We start from the raw sequence: 14,001 nt of genomic DNA on the forward strand, positions 1-14,001 counted from the left end.
CTAATTTTGTATACAGTCGGGTCCCAGTCTGCCCCTGATCCCCTGCAGTCACTGAGGCTTAGAATCTCAGGCTGCAAGGAAGCTTCGGGGGAAACGCAGTCCTGTCCTTATTCAGTCGCCAGGGGAGCCAAGGGACTCGAGAACCATCTTTAGTGACCCCACTTCCTCCCTAAGGACCCCCCACCCCACCCCGGTAGCCAACATTGGCTGTAGTTAGATTACTCCCAGTTCTCCCCCCACCAGTCCTTACACGCTGCCCTCTGAGGTTCTGGAACCAGGAACACCATATTCCTCTTCTCCAGTCCAGCCCTGAAGACTGCAGCATTCTCTTGAAGCTAATTGGACCCTGTTTCCTGTGCTGTTCCTTGAGGGACTGGCCTGCAGACCCTTCCCTATCCATTCCCCTCAACCTTCTCCCACTAGCCTATCTGTAGCAAGTCTTGAAACTGGATACAACACCCAGGTGTGGTTTATCTGACCAAACAGAGGAACTTTCACCTCCACCTTTTTAGGTATTACGTTTCTATTGATGCAGCCTTGGGCCGCCCGCAGCAAAGAATGTCCTTTCTCAATGATATCAATACCTGCTTGCATGTCTGATTAGCTGAGAACAAAGTGCTCTTATAGAAATGTATGCCTTGAGGTTTAGTTATCTATACAGCCAGAAGTTACTGCCTGAATCAGTAATCCTCTATCTAAGAATCTAGAAATCTCTGCATCACTGCCCACAGGGGCCGAACAAAGAGGTGCATTGTGACCTGCTTTGTAACAGCAAAAATGTCCTACATGTCCACCAGGTATAATGAGCCACGGTGCATTGAACCACTGGAAAACTATGCAGTCATCAAAAGAACGGGGCACACTGCTTTGCAAGGACATAAAAAGATGTCCATAAAACATCATTAAGAATAAAAAGCAAAGTATAATAGAATACTTTTTTTAAGTTTATTTAATTTTTTTTAGTACTTATGACCTGGAAACCAAGAGTCATATGCTCTTCCAACTGAGCCAGCCAGGTACCCTAAGATACTATTTTTTTAACATACAACTACATACATGTCTATATGTATATATGTACATCTATATGTACATATACATATTTGTGCATAAAATCTTAAATGTGCATAGGAAAAGGTTTGGAAAGTTACATACCAAACTGCTATTGGTATACAGCTCTAGAAAGGGAGCTAGGATAGGGACCAGAAACCAAAGAAACGTTTATTTTACGTACAAAATTTATACTCTTTACAAGGGAAATCTACACCTGTTCTACTGAAAAAAATTCATTCAAAAATATAGTGGGAACAGGGGCAGTGCAGAAGAAGGAGAAGACAGCTTGCGCTTTTTACTTTATACCTTTGGTATTGGTTGAGTTTGGGGGAGTTCCTTCAATGATAATGTTATTTTGTAACTTTTTAAAATAAGTTTTAAAAATATAAGTGCCTTGGGGTGCCTGGGTGGCTCAGTGGGTTAAAGCCTGTGCCTTCGGCTCAGGTCATGATCTCAGGGTCCTGGAATGGAGCCCCATGTTTGGCTCTCTGCTCAGCGGGGAGCCTGCTTCCTCCTCTCTCGCTCTCTCTCTCTGTCTGTCTCTCTGCCTAATTGTGGTCTGTCTGCCAAATAAATTAAAAATTAGATATAGATATAGATATATACACACAAATATAAGTGCCTTGACAAGGTCAGAATAATAGGGAAGGCCCATTGTTCTGGCATCAAATGAGGCTGGGGGGGGCCACAGGCAGGGGTGACAGCTCATTACGTACCTGCCTCATATGGACACATAAGGCTGAGGGATTTGATCATCAATAAGGAGGAAAACCCAGGAACGAGTTTTCTAGTCAGTGGATGGAAAGCTGGCAACTGCTGGGGAGAGTTTCAACCTAGAATCTACCAGAAAGGATCTGGATTCAGGAAGGCCAAGGCTGGCCTTGAGGAGCTAAAGATGAGAAGAGAAGCGGCAGACTCTGGATAACCACCCTGAACTGGGACCAGTACAGGGCTCCCTACCCACTGCTTGTGGGTCCTCACACCAGGTACACCCATTTTGCTGGAGAGGAAGCCAAGCCCAGATAGGTACATGGCTTGGCTCTAGGCCACACAGTTCCCAAGGGACGAAGCAGAACCCACATCTGATCATCACATCACTGGTCCTGCCCTGCACTCTTTGCCGCCAAAAGCTCCCTGAGAAGACAGCCCCGGCAACCCCAGCCCACTTTCCTTCTACCCCATACACAACTCCGCTCAGCTTCTGGGATCCACAGATACACACATTCCACACCTAGGAGCTGGCTTTCCTCCCAGCACCTGGGACCTCACTTAGCCCAGAAGGGATGCCTCGACTATCAGCTATGGAAACAAAGGGCACTAGGTCCACCCTTACACAGAAGGCAGGAAGGACTTAGTCGTCCTTCTGTCTCCCAGTCCCCAGTATGCTAAAGCTGGCTTACCCAATGAAGGGTTTCTCCAACCCTGTAACTACCCCCTCTAAGGGGGAAGAGGACAACTTTTAAGAATTCCCCTTCTCTAAATATGGTGGAAGGAGGGTCCATCGTGTTCAAATCCTGGCTCTGCTCCTTGCCATGCGACCCTGAGCTGGCCTCACTTTCCTTGTTCCTCCTAATGGAAATGCTGGGAGGATCGACTAGGAAACACAGAGCTCTCTACAGACCCCAGCAGGAGTCATAATGGCTAGGAAGGGGACAACAGGACAGGGGTGTTAAGACCACTCAGAAAAAAGCCAAAGATATCTTGTTCTAGCAGTAAAGGCTGGAAACTACCTGATGAGGATGAAAACAAAGAAATACATTGGGGCGCGGTCATACCACAGAATATGATATAGCCGTGAAAATGAATGAGCTACAGCTAGAGATATGAACACAACTGAATTTCATAAACATAGTATTAAGCAAACAAGGAAGTTGCAGAACACGGGCAGTATGATGGCTCTTAAACAGCATTCTTAAACCTACAAAACAGTACTACATATTGTGTAAGGAGGCCTATATTTATACTAAAACCATAGATATTAGGAAATAAATTTTAAATTCAGAATACTTGCTACTTCCACATGAGGGGGAAAGGGGATGGTCAAGGAGATATTTCAGGTGTACAAACGTGTTATTGCTGAAGCCAGATGGCTGGGTGTATGGGGTGTGCCTGTTACCCTCTACGTCTGAAAGATTCCTTCATATTTTCAAAGAGTTAGTGCTGCTATCCTTCAACCTCTGTTCTTCCCAGGGGTTGGGGCAGGGGAGGGGAGAGCCCTTGCCGAGGCAGAAGTGGGGACATGGAGGGACTGGGGTTCCTCAGACCACTGATAAAGCTGGCCAGGACAAAGGCCCAGGACGATGGCCTGCCCGACAGTGGAAAACAGAGCAAGCACTCTCCAGTGTGGGTGGAGACCAAACCCCAGGCCCCTGACTCATGGGACACCCCCCACACCCGCCCTAAAAATACCAGCTCCGGCCTCTGAGTATGACTCCTTGGTGACACAACTCCCACCGCGCCCCCGCCCTCCCCCACACATACATCTGCAGGGCCACCCGGTTTGTCCACCCTGTAGGTGTTCAAGGGCACGAGGAACAGCTTCAGGGGGAGGTCCCAGGGAGAGAAGAGCTCAGCTGCTCCTCGGGCCAGTCATCTGTTCCTTTTGGAAGAGTGACTGTCCTTGGCCAGTCATGGGGGAAAAACACCAAAAACTTCCTGCAACTAATAGGCCACGGTGACTGCCAAGGTCGGCCTCTGGAGGTTGGGGAGCTCTGCTCCATAGAGCAAAGGGAGCTTCCCCCTGCTTCCCTGCGCCTCCTTTTTGGCAACTCTCCAGAGGGCCTTGGACACCCTCCATTCAAAGAGGGACAGCAAAAAGAGAAGTGGGCACTGTAGGCAGGCAAGGGTGCAGCAGCAAGAAGTGGGGAGGAAGGACAGGCACAGAGAGGCCTGGCCCCGCGGGAAGAGCTCAGGAATGGATGGATCCAGGGCACTGGGCCACAGTTTTTAGAGCTAAAAGAACATTTTAAGACAGCAGCCAGTGCAATCCCTTCATGCTGCACTGGGCACACCAAAGCCAGAGAAGGACAAAGACCTGCCTGAGGCAGCAGAGGATGGCAGTGACACAGAGAGGAGGCAAACCCAGGCCTCTGGGGGCCAGCGAGGCACTCTCTTACTGCCCGGCACCATGCCCTTCCTCCCCCCAAGTGGTCAGGTGGGCAAGGAGGGAAAAGGGAGGTGAGATAGGATGAAGTTGCACCCAGGGCGCCCCAGCCGTGATACGGGAAGAGGCTACCTACAAGGTACAGCACCCCCTGACTCTGGGGGCAGAAGTCAAGCCAAGACTAGATGATCACCGGCTGGGGTGCTAGAGGCTTTTTGAGGGAACTTGGGCCAGAGGTCCTCTGTGCCCCAGGGATAGAAAGGCATCAGACCCTGGGTGACTCAGATGGTTAGGCAACTGCCTTCAGCTCAGGTCATGATCCCAGGGTCCTGGGATCAAGTCCTGCAACAGGCTCCCTGCTCGGTGGGGAATCTGCTTCCCCCTCTGACTTTACCCTGGCTTGTGCCCTCTCGCTCACTCTCTCTCCCTTTCAAATAAATACATAAAATCTTAAAAAAGACAGACAGACATCAGACCCAGAGCAAAGGATGACCCATCCAGAGAAGACACAGCATAGTCCACAGGTGGCAGAGGGGTTAAAAGCGAGTTATCCCAAACCATGAAAAATCGGACAATTCCTACCATCTCCTACTGAAATGCCATCAGCACGCTCATGATTATCCTCACTCACAAGACCAGCAGCTAGCACCGAATGACTGCTTAGCATACACCAGCCTTGTACAGTCTGTCCCCTTAATTTGCAGCACTGGAGAAGCCAGCCCTGGCATCAGAGGACCTCACAAGCAGGGAGCAGGGGCCACACTCATCTAGGTGTGCCAAACTCTCGACCAGGGACAAAGTAAGTCACAACTGTGGCAGTGGCATGGCCACTGCTCACTGGATCAGCCCCTCTTGGGGGGACACAGCCTGGTGTGTTCAGCAAGCCACACAGGTGCTGCACAGGCACACTTACGTTTGCCAACCAACCGCTCTAATCACTTCCTGATGCTGCCCACAGGGAGAAACCACAACTTCTCTGCCTGGTAGTCAAGACCTTAGGGTTTTTCCTGGTCCAGCTGGCCAGCTCCCCCAACCCAGCAGAGCCTTACCCCAAATCCTCTACCCAGTCGACTAAGTTCCAGAAGGTGCTCAGGCCCCACTCTGCACTCATCATCTTTCTAGAGCCTGGCCTTGAAGCTGCCTGCCCGGAGAGGTACCCACCCCACACCCCAATGACCTGGGGCCCCCGAACTGCCCTGTACTCCAGTAAGACTTCTACCGGGCACTTGTCGGTGTGCAACGTCTTCCAGATCACACTCAGAGCACATCTCTCCCCATTCCGCTACACGTGCCTGGAGGGCCAGGCTCATTCCTTATGTACCTGAGCCACCACGCTCCTTGCCAAACAATGGGCACAAGACAGTTCAGGAAAAACTGGCTGACTATAAGAAAGAAAGAAAAATGTCCCCTTGGGAAGCATGTTCTGGTTCTCATCCTGATGCTGCCACTACCTTTCTGGGATAAGTGCCTTCCCATCTCCTGGCCTCAGTTCCCTCATCTGTGAAATGCACCATTATTCTAGTTTCTTCTATTCTACTCGTCCACTGAGTGAATGCAGCAGAGCCTTACCCCCCCAACACTCTGATCCAGGATCAGGGACTGGTCCCTGCTCTCACCCTTCTGCTCCAGGAAACAGAGAAAGGCAAAAACAAGGAAACACGAAACATTATTACATTCCAGACACTAAGTTCCATATACATACTTTCTCATTCGCAAATAAACAAGATTATTGCAGAGTATGATGAGCGTACAAAAACACAATAGTAATATGACAGAAAGTGAAAAAAAGGGTGCCACTTTGCATAGAAAGGTCAGGGAAGGCCTCTCTAAGAAGGTGACATTTGAGCTGAGACTTGACAGATAGGAACCAGCCGTGTGAAGAAATGGGGAAAGGTGTTCCAGGCAGAAGGAACAGCACACAGAAAGTCAAGAACAAGCTTGGCACCTTGGAGGGGAAAAAAAGCAGCTGCCGTGGCTAAACTGCAGGGAAAACGGCAGCGGTACCCAGGGTACTCAGAGTGATAGACAGACAGACGACCTCCTTCAATGGTGAGGTGCTCAAACCAGTGCGACCCAAGCCACCCCAGAACATCCGGGACCCAGCTCACAGGCAGCATTAGGGGTAAGGGTAAGAGTCAGACCCCATGGCTTCCTGGGGCCCCCCAAGACCTGGTGTGGGCATAGAGGCAGGTAGCGCCCCTCCGCATGAGAGCCTCACCATAGCCCCAGGACACCCACGGGTGGGGGAAAACAGAATCACAGAAGTATGTAGAATACAAGACACTCAAATGCAGCTCCCAGGGGGTCATGATCAAGTGTTTCCATGAAAAGCCAGTTCCTGATTACACTCTTTTCCCAGGACACAGAGAAGACAGCAACCTTGGTCAGTGGAAATGGAACAGGGCAATACTATGCAAGGCTTACTGGTCTTGGCCAAATCTTAACCTTTGTGGGCCTCAATTTCCTCATTTGAAAACTGAGGCTACTATTAGTGACTATCTCCCAAGGTTGTTGAAAAGATTAAATGATACACTGAAAATAAAGCAGTGTGCATGGCAGAGGTTAAGTGTTCATAAATGTACACTGTCTTCATTACTGCTCTTGGTTTTTCAGTGCCTCAGTTCTGTTTGCTGTAAGGATATTAATATAACATCACAAGATTCCTAAACTTTTGTACTACTAAATATTCCAGTCTCCTGCATGCTCAAGAACAAAGAAAAAATAACTGAGAATCATCCTCTCTGACCTCTCATTCGATGCTGAATTCCCCTCTACCATAACCTGGAAAATACGTGCTGATTAAATTCTATTTTCATGATACTGTGAAATTAAAATGATGCATTAGGAATCCACAGATTTTTCTGTACTGTCATTCTGCAAGGGGGTGGGGATGGACGTTGCCTATTCTTCTGCATCATCCACAAACCACCCCAACCAAAACACAATCTCTCACCCTGGGGCACAAAATTCACGCCCACCTCCATACACACAATTAATGAATGTACAATGTAATCACTTCCGTATTGCCCTCTCTCTCTCTCTAACACACACACACACACAAATGTTCTACAGTGGAAAACTCACCCATTCGTAAAAACACACCGAAAATCACTCCCAGACTCACTACAGCTACCCTGCACTACACATGCACACAAAATGTTGCCTCCAACAGTGTGCAAAGTATGTTCAAAAGAAACTGGATAGCTGAACTCTGGAGCCAAAGGCCAAGGTTCGAATCCTGCCTTTGCAACTCCCTAGCTGTGTGAACCCAATCTCCAGGTGCCCCGGTTTCCTAAACTGTAAAATGGGGGTGATAATAATAATATTCTTTTTAAAGAAAGATGCGACAATTACAAGTTTAATACACCAAAAGGGTTTAGATGAGCGCTTGGAAAGCGCCCAATAAATTATTTTCCTTTCCATTACATGTGCACACTGCTTCCAGGCCGTTCCCGCACACTATACACAGACCCGCACACTATACACAGACCCGCGCCGACTCACTCCCCCCACCCGGCTGGTCCGCACGCATTGCACACTCCGCCTGCACGCCGTTCCCAGACGCGCTCGCCCACACAGTGCGCAGGCGCGCCCCCGGCCCTCGGCGAGGGGCAGGGATTCGCCGCCGCCCGACCCTTGCAGCCTCCGGGACCTCAGGTGCCTGGGCCCAGGAGCCGAGGAGCCTAGGTCACCGGGCCGGGCCCGACCAACCCTTTCCTCCGCGCACGGTCACTGCCGAGGCTCTGAACACCCGGCTCCCTTCCGCCCCATCCCCGCTCAGCACGGCCGGCTTACCTGAGGTTGGGGGCCCGGGGACACACCGCCCTCCCCCTCTGCGTCCAGCCACGGATGCAGGGACGGGTTTTCGGCCGCGGCCACTGTCCGGCCCTTCAGCACTCTGCGGGTTCCCGGGCCGGGTAGGGGGACCGCGCTGCGGACGAGGAAGTGTTGGGGGCAGGGCCGCCCTACCCCTGGGAAAGTCCCCGGCGACTGACAGGCCGCTCGCCCAATCGTGCTGCGCCCTCGGGGCGGGCCAGCGACCGTGGGGGCGGGACGGAGCGAGGTAAACAGCAACCGCCGGGGGAGGTCCGGGGCCGGGAGCAGTTGAGCTGTAGCGGTTACACCCGCCCGTGGGCCAGCCCTTCGGGCGGTGACCTCCGGGGCTTGGGCAGCCCCCCGTGTGACTCCCCGCGCCGGAAGCCCCAGAGCCCGGGCTGAGTCCGGAATCTCAGAGCAGAGACGAACCGCAGAGACCACCCCTTCCCTTCTTTGATGCCAGGGGCTGGAGGACCACAGCGGGGAGGGAACTTGCTGAAAGGCACGTAATCATCTGGAGCTGGGCCAGGGTTAGAGCTTGGGCCGCAGAGTGGGGTCCAGGGCGCTCCTGAACGACTTCGCGGAACTCCCAGAAATTTAAGCTGAAAGGACCCCTAAATAACTTTTTTTTTTTTTTGCATAAACTTACAGCCCCAGACATTGTAAGCATTTTGTATGCATTATTTCTTTCACTGAGCCACCCTAGTGATATGGGTTTACCCCTTGTTTACTGTAAATAAATTAAAAAACAGGCACTGAGAGGAGGTTGGTTGACAGTAAGTGGCTGAACCAGCATTTAAACCCTAATGGGCAAATCCAGAGCCCTCCTCCCACCCTGTCTGCGTATTTGTGGGTCAGATCATCCAAACAGCTGTGGGATTTCCCAGACCCTTAAGGAGCAGCTTGGTTTAATGGTGGGAACGCTGTCTTTGGTTTCATCATTTTATTTAAGAGGGTTTTGATTTCAAAAAGTGGAAGGACCTAAACTGGGAATAAAGGACAGCTCTTTAAATGGGGGTAAATACAGCTTTATGAAAAACCTATTGCAAAAGACTCATTTCCCCAGAACTGATGAAAACTTAGTCATTGACAGGTCCTGGTCCTCAGAAAGGACTTGGTGAGCTATTTTGTACAAGTCCTGATTTTACAGAAGTGGAGATCTGTCCATCAGCTGTGACTGTGAACACACACACACCCCTCTACCCAAGTAGGAACCTAATTGGAAGATTCTCCTGTCAGGCCTGTGACTTCATTTACTTCAAAGGTGTCTTCAAATTCTGGGATGCCTTTGGTTACTTCAAAAGTGTTACCACATTCTCAAAACAATAGTAATTCTGGTTCATTTTTAACTAGGAAAAGAAGTAATCATAAGCTCTGAATTTAAAGAGGGTGGGGAGAACAGGATACAAAGGCCAACCCAAGCACATTTGACCATCACCAACAGGGGAGGGGACGGAGGGGTTAGAATCGGGCTGGTTCACCAGAAGCTCCGTAAGCATCACCTCTACCCAGTAGGCTTCCCCCAAAGCGGGGTTTTCTTCCTGCTCTTTGTCTACAGTTCCCAATTTGCCTCCTCCCGGAATGCTGTCTTCCTAATCTCAACCCAACTCTTCTTGTGAACGCTGAAATTTACTTTAAAAAAAAAAAAAAGAAGAGTCTCCACCTATTTGCATTTTGCTTCCAGACTATTTCAGCTGTCTTTGTAAAATGTCTGACCTTCGAGATTTAGGCAAATAGCTTCATCCCTTAAATTGCTTGATGACCACTAGGAGGACTTGTTGGACAGTGCTCTGGTATGACAAAAAGGTTACGTGGTCTTTTCTTTTTTTTTGGACTGATTCCCTGTTTTGGGGTACTTTTTCCTAACACTTATAATGTGTGAGAAAATCCTCTTCAAAGTCGTGAACACACCCACCCCTTCCCACCTTTTTAAAACTTCATCTGAATTCAGAACTTCCCACCATGTTAGAAGCCATGGAGACCATTGTTCGCAATCCCCTATTTGATAGATAAGTAAACTGAGTCCTCAGGATAATAAAGGACTTGTTCAGGGCCGCACCCATTGAATGATGCCACCACGGTTAGAAGCCAGGACCTTGGTTTCCAGTAATATGTGCTCTTTTCACTGCATCCTGTTATCTTTCCAGTGTCATGATTTTCCCTATAGAAACTCAACACTCATTAGGAACAAGGCTGGGTTCTAACTCCTACTCGACCACTTGCTACCTGGGTGGTCTCTCTAAGCCTCAGTTCCTCTCTGAAAAGTGGAGGAAATTGCATCTTACCCCTCACGGGATCATGGGGATAAATGAGTTAATGCAAGGAAAGCCCAAAGCTTGGCACACAGTAGGCATCTGAGAAACAGTAGTGGCATATAGACACGGATTGCCAGCACTGGACAGAACTTCACTGTTAAACCCAGGAATGCACTCTCCCCAAGCTCCATGTCACCATCCACATCCTCTATGGACCCTGAGACCCCTGGCAGGCTGGGAAATGGGTCCCCCAGCCTGGCACCCCCTGCCATCCCTAGATCTGGAAGGAGATGTCCAAGCTGAGAGCCGAGTGACTCAGGCAGCTGGAAACTTCTTGCTCTTCCAGAGTGATGACAAGCACCTGCATAGAGCCCCACCTGGGAGGAGAATCAAAGGCCTGTGTTTGGTTTGTTTGGGTTTTTGTTTTAAAGCCTGCAACTTCCCACCAGTCCTTCTCTCTCTACTACTTCCACTAAGGATGCTCCAAAGAAGAACCGAAGTCCACACTTGATAGAAATAAAAAACCTACCAAAAACCTCACCTGTCACCAACCGAGCTTTAAATCAAGTGCCTGAAAAGGAGTGTTTTTGCCATGCAAAAAGGTTGTTTTCACCATGTGGTGGCTCTGCTCTCTGACCTAACAGGATATCTCCCAACCACCCTGAGGCCATTACCACTGTCATGCCCATTTCACAGATGAAACTGGGGCTTTGAGGTGTTAGATGACTCTCCCAAGGTCTTATACAGCAACGAGTCCTAAATTCTTTCTGCTCTTAAGCATTAGACTATAGAGTCCTGCCAGCCAGTAAGAGCTCAAAATACTAGTCATTATGGCTCGTTTAGGAAGGATTAGATCCAACCTTTCTCTCACATGGATACAACCACTGAGGGCCATCTGTACACCCCACAGATGGGAAGAGGAGCTTCTAAAACCACTAAGCTCAGCCTTACTCTAGGAGGTGAATTTGTGAGTTAGGGTCTTGGCTGCAGGGGAATGAAACTCAAGGTGAGCGGCTAACGCACTAGGAAAAGAGCAATCCTGGCTCTGGGTCCCTTCCTTCTATCCAGTCTCCTGGTCCCATAGCCTGAGGCAATCTGGGGAATATAAAACCCTTGGTGAATTCTAGGTGCTTTCTGGTACTGGGTGTGTGCACACGAGAGAGAGATTTTAGTGATAGTTAAATGAGAAATGCAAGTCAAGCACATGCTGTTGGCTGAAATGTAGGTAACTATATTTTTTGGTAAGAAATAAGTAAGCAGAAGCAATGGTCCCCTGTTTCCCATCCTCAGCCTCAGAAGCATTTTAATTCTATCTACCTCCCAGATCACTGCACGAGGGATGGATGGATGGCTCTAAGATTTCCATAACTTTTCATGTTCCTTAGGCACCTTAAGGTGAATTAAACCATACCAGACTCACAATTTGCCCCTCCTCCAAGAGCATGTAGGTCATGCAAGGGTATGGGCTCTGGAGTCAGATCTGGGTTTAGGTCACAGCCTTGCCCTTACACCTTGTGATCACTCTCTGCCGGTTTCCTCACAGAGAATGTGAAGGGACAGGGTCCAGTGCATAGGGTAGCGAAAGAATGAGGTGCCATAGGGCTTGGGGTGAAGTTAAAGGCAGCAAAGCTCAGGGCCCAGAGCTACGGAGGAACTTGGCCAAGACCTCACAAAGTGTCCTCAGAAGCACGAGGCCTAGATGGCATTTCCCTGACTTTTTCTCCAGGGTCTTCCCTGTTTTCCTCCTCCTCCCTCCCAGCTGTTTCCGCTGCAGCCCTGGGCCTGCCGTTTGTGCTAGGGTTTCTAGGACACCGCTGCGGAAAAGAAAGAGCCAGTGACTCTGGGGGAAATTCCCGGCCTCGGAGCCTATGTGGCCAGGCACCTCCCACAGTTGCTGGGAGCCCCAGGCTTCCCCTAGTCCACATCCTCTCCCTCTGGCCTCCCTGTCTTCAGGTCAGGGTGTCGAGCCAGATCTGAGTTTGGATCCAAGCTTGCTCCTCGTGATCCTCCTGGGAGGGCAGAGAGGTCAGCCCAGCCCAGCCCCTGAGGGAGGCAGCCCCATGGGAACCAGACATTTCCTAATCCTGGGAAGCCCTACCAGGGCCCAGGGAGCAATCCTCCTACCCCCTCACCCCACCTCATACTCCTCCTTTCAGGGTCCCTCCCACTGCTCCCTCCATTCTTATCCAGCCCAGAAGCTGCTGTGACAATGACTTGGTCTCTACTCCTTGCCCCTCCTAGCCAGGGACTTCCCAGGGCTGGGCCTCCGACAGGCTCTGGAAAATCTGGACTGTTTGTGATTAAAGAGGAGGCCATTATCACCACCGTCTGCCAGCTTTCACCCTCTCCCTGTGCCTCAGACCCCGTATGAAACGTTCAACCACAGCAGGGTCCAGCCAGCCCTAGGAGGGAAGCAGGTGAGCGAACCTTCCGGAGAGCCATTTGCTCCAGCGCTGAGGAGGGTCTTAGCTCTCCATTGCGTTCCCGAGGGAGGCAGAGCTAGACTCCCACCCGGGCTCTTCCTACCTCACTGTATAGACCACTGACGTGGGCAACACACACACACACACTCGCCCACCCTCAAAAATTCACATTCACCCAGAGACGCACACAGGTTCATATAATGACCCAGACACTTCCAGATACACACGCACTTAGACACGCTTGCGAACTTGCACTCACACGTATACCTCAACAGATCTGACACAGACGAAACTCACCAACAGAGATGCACATTCACACACCAACACAAATCTACGTTCATACTTGTGACCCCAATCCCTTTCCTCCAGGGAAGGATAAGACAAAAATAGACTCTGCTTTTTCCTTCCCTTGGGAAGAACTAGAAGCGGCTAGAAAGAAACACACGGGCTGAGGAGGGCAGGAAGAGGAAGTAAGAAATGGAGGGAGAGAAGCAAGAGGAGAATGAGACCAGGCAAGGAGGTAGAGAGGCCCAGAACCCAAGCCCCGGTAGGAGAAGAGGGAGCTGGCCCAGGGGAGCAGCCGACCCCAGCTGGCAGGAAAGTAGGAGGCCAGGTGGCTCTTGGCAGAGCTGGGGATGGCCTGGTGGCCCTGACCCCTCATGCAGTGAGCTCCTAGCCATGTCCTGACCCGCCGCGCCCTGCTCTCGGTCACTTACCTGGGGCAGGAGAAGACGACCGGGGGCGCAGTGGGGGCTGGCACCCTGTGAAGGCTCGTCAGCTCACTGTGCTTCTGCAGGAAGGAGGGCTGGGCTGGGCTGACTTTTAGGCAGGAGGGGAATTCCCCGAGATGGAGGAGCCAGCCGCCAGGCAACCCCACAAGGCCCAGCTGAGGCCCCATCCTGCCCCCCCTGGCAGAGCACAGGGCCCTTCTTTGTCAGTTCCCCACCTGTCACTTCCCAGACTGGCTATCACTTGCCAAGCGTTCTGGGGAGGGGAGGGCGTTCTGGGGAGGAGCTGGAAGCCCGAGGGTTCTGTGGCCGGACCAGGAACTGGTGCGGGGGCAGCCTGGTCTGCCCACCCTACCCCAGCCTTTGACTTCTTCTGAAGACCGCTAATGCCTCCTTTGCCTGAGGTGGGGGATTCCAGTGCCCGGGACCCTCAGGAAAGGGCCAGATGCCCAGCCCACATCGTCCTTCCCCATCCCTGTTCCATCTGTTTCCATTTAGTGTCTGTGGACTCTCCAGAGGGAAGGAAAAGCCCCCTGCTTCCCTCCGTGCTCATTTCCAGGTCAAGTGGGGCCTTAGCAGGCTAAGCTCCTTGGCATAGAGCCACCCAGCTCTACACTAACCAGCCG

At 51.0% G+C, this 14,001-nt stretch overlaps 1 protein-coding gene across 5 annotated transcripts in view; it reads right to left on the reverse strand.

Moving 5' to 3' along the window:
* Positions 1-13,429, reverse strand: part of TNIP1 (TNFAIP3 interacting protein 1) — a 48,532-nt gene extending 35,103 nt beyond the window's left edge. Inside the window, exon 1 of one of the 5 annotated variants that reach the window (XM_045079582.1) lies at positions 13,364-13,429. The gene's annotated coding sequence lies outside the window, so the exon portion shown is untranslated. Of the gene's footprint in view, positions 1-7,948; positions 8,143-13,363 lie in introns of those variants that run through there. The other 4 variants (XM_045079583.1, XM_004737796.3, XM_004737799.3 and 1 more) reach the window with 4 other exon arrangements.
* Positions 13,430-14,001: the final 572 nt, after the last annotated feature.

Source organism: Mustela putorius, unplaced genomic scaffold (assembly GCF_011764305.1).
Source record: "Mustela putorius furo isolate JIRA1106 unplaced genomic scaffold, ASM1176430v1.1 tig00000407_pilon_pilon_pilon, whole genome shotgun sequence".
Classification (NCBI taxonomy): domain Eukaryota; kingdom Metazoa; phylum Chordata; class Mammalia; order Carnivora; family Mustelidae; genus Mustela; species Mustela putorius.